This window comes from Sinocyclocheilus rhinocerous, unplaced genomic scaffold (assembly GCF_001515625.1).
Source record: "Sinocyclocheilus rhinocerous isolate Xijiao unplaced genomic scaffold, SAMN03320098_v1.1 scaffold1874, whole genome shotgun sequence".
Classification (NCBI taxonomy): domain Eukaryota; kingdom Metazoa; phylum Chordata; class Actinopteri; order Cypriniformes; family Cyprinidae; genus Sinocyclocheilus; species Sinocyclocheilus rhinocerous.
In genome coordinates, this window is record NW_015626862.1 from 532,822 (window position 1) to 535,969 (window position 3,148).

Below are 3,148 nucleotides of genomic sequence, written 5' to 3' on the forward strand. Positions count from 1 at the left end.
ATATATATATATACACACACACACACACACACACACACACACACAACATGCTAAAATAACCTATAGAAAATAATTATATATACATATATTTGTTGGCTCATGTAATTCTAGCCTGTAAGCATCAATATTTTTTTCTTACAGAGCAACTGAAATGAGACATGTGCTTTTTATTTGTCTGACACAGGGCTGCAAATTGAATATTTCATTCCAAAATAATCAGCAGCCAAGAGCTGAGCTGAGCAGAGCAGAATGCTGCAAGTAAGCGTCCAACTGAACCAGACAGCTTTGATGTAGCAGATTAGATATGAGACCAGACAAGTGGTCGCAAGCACTGATGCCAGCCAGTGTTTTTTTTTATGACAAATTGTGGACAAATGATTTGAAATTTCTTGTATTCAGACTTGACAATCAAAATGCAAAGATGACTCCAGGATTAATTGTCCTGCCTATTCTTCATCCAGGATATATATCTGCTCTATGGCGATAAAATTGAAAATCAGTTAAAAGAAAAGCATTGAGTGGATAGTGGATCAGCTGGCTTTAAAACAGACATTATGACAAAATGACTGACTATCACATTCTAAATACATAAGCAGTTGTTTATTCTACAGCCTTTGGTGGATGAAAGCTAGCCACAATATTTTGTGCATGCATCTCCACTCCCCCATCCTCTTGCCTGAAGGGCCAAAGAAATATTAAAATCGAGATATGAAGTAATCATTAATATTAAGCCAATAGCCACTCCTGTCCCTCCAGATGGAAGACTATAACATGTTGTCCTTTGAAGGGTCATGAAGGGTCACCTTCATGAATATTTATAGCAAAAAGTCTAACGACTGGTTCCTGTTTGTTAAGCTTAAGAATGGAGCATCTAAATCTCACTGGGGAAATTGTTTCAGCCTCCATAGACTGACATCATTACACAAAGAGTGCATGTGTGTACTTAAAATGTCAAAACAGCCTGAACTGAAATTGATTGGATGTTTTCATTTGGCTGTTTTTCCCAAGGGCAAGGAAATAAAGTAGAAACACATATCCGCATGCAGGCTATACATTAGCTCATGCACCTCACAACCCTTCAGACTTGGGTTGGGTTGGGTTGTCATGAACACTCTGATATAATTACTGCAAATAAAAGAGTCTTAGCAGCACTTTTAAATGGATTCCTTCAGGGTTAAAACAACTACAAAGTCCTTTCACTTTGGAGAAGCTTAATTCCTCTAGATATGGTGTGATTTGGAGATGAAATCTAGAGAATATGATGATTTGATAAGTATATGCAATGACTTACACTCTTAAAAAAGGTTCTTTATTGGCATCTGTGGTTCCATAAAGAACTGTTAGGAACCATGGAACCTTTCTATTGCACAAAAGGTTCTTTAGAACATAAGAGCTGTCCACTAAAATGTTCTTTGTGGAACCCAAAATAGTTCTATGGAAACACTGCAGGTTCCCTTTTAGAACCTTTATATTTAAGAGTGTACCAATGGTAACATCAATACTGCATGAAATTAAATTTAACCCTCTGGTGCTCTTTCATCATTTTTTGATTGAAAATATTTACGTTTGAGTTTTGTTTTTAGAATTTTTTGCTTCATCAGAATGGTATGAAACTTTATAAAGGTTTTGGCACTTGCTATGTGAACACACACACATACTCACAAAATCATGGACATAAATCGAAAAGGTTAAGTGGTCCTAAAAAATATAGTCACACTCCTCACGGTCAAAAATTAACAGCTTTGGAAATGAATGGGAAACAAATTTCATCTAGTGAAAACGTTTGGTACTACATCCAAACAAAATCTTACTGAAACCTAATTATTTTGAAATGTCAACTTCAAATTTGGAACACAACTTGTTTAAATTTATGGCTTTGATTTTTCCTCACAGTTTTAGGCTAAATCATGTTTTGAAAAATATATTTCCCATAAAATTTGAAAATAGTATGTTTATGCATTTGAAAATAGTAAGTTTATGCATTTCATAAACTTCTATAACTTTTTTTAAATTTCACTTTTTTTCACTTCAACAATCTACCAAGTGTATCCTTTAAAAAGAGACCAAATCTGTGCTTCAAAGCATTCAAGAAAAACATCAATCTAAAATATAGTACATTCATTTCATTGAAATAAAAAGGGTCATTTTGACCGTCATGTGAGGAGCACCAGAGGGTTAAATTGATCAAAATATCCTTATTATATCAATTATATTGCTTGATAATGTTCTCACTATTTCTATGCTAAACCATTAAGTATGTGCATGTTCAAATAATGGCACAAGAAGAAAAATCCACTGTAATAATATATTATGCAGACTGTTGCCGGTCTGCAGGCTGGGAAATGACAAGTGTTCTGAGTACGTGCCACAGCTTCAGACCCACAGCTGTTGACACAACAGGCCCAGATGGTTTTGATTTGCCGCTTGGTTCATTGTAACGGCTCTGGCTTTGGATGGCTTTTGAGTCAAGGTGCAACACATCAGTATTTTCAAAAACTGTCAGTGACAGGCCATGGCTCACCAAAGACTATCCTTCTGTATAAACAGCAGGTGAATTTTCCCAGAGGAGGCAAAGGGAGACTGTGGTTTAAAAAAGGGAAAATAAAACCAACAGGACAAAAATAAATTAAACACAATTTATATTTTTTAATTATCTAATAATTGTTTCATTTTTTTCAGTAATACTGTTCAAGAGCAACACCAGCAAAGTTTCAGGAGGAGGGGGTGTCTATGTTTGCCTTCCTTGAGCTCTGTGTTCTCATTGAGCTCCTATGACTACGAATCCAAAAAGGTGACTATATGTGACCCTGGACCACAAAACAGTCTTAAGTCGCTTGGGTATATTTGTAGCAATAGCCAAAAATACATTGTATGGGTCTAAATTATTGATTTTTCTTAAATTATCAAGACATTAAGTAAATATCATGTTCCATTAAGATATTTTGTCAATTTCCTACTGTAAATATATTCAAACTTAATTTTTGATTAGTAATATGCATTGCTAAGAACTTCATTTGGACAACTTTAAAGGCGATTTTCTCAATATTTTGACTTTTTTTGCACCCTCAGATTCCAGATTTTCAAATAGTTGTGTCTCGGCCAAATATTGTTATATCCTAACAAACCATACATCAATGTAAAGCTTATT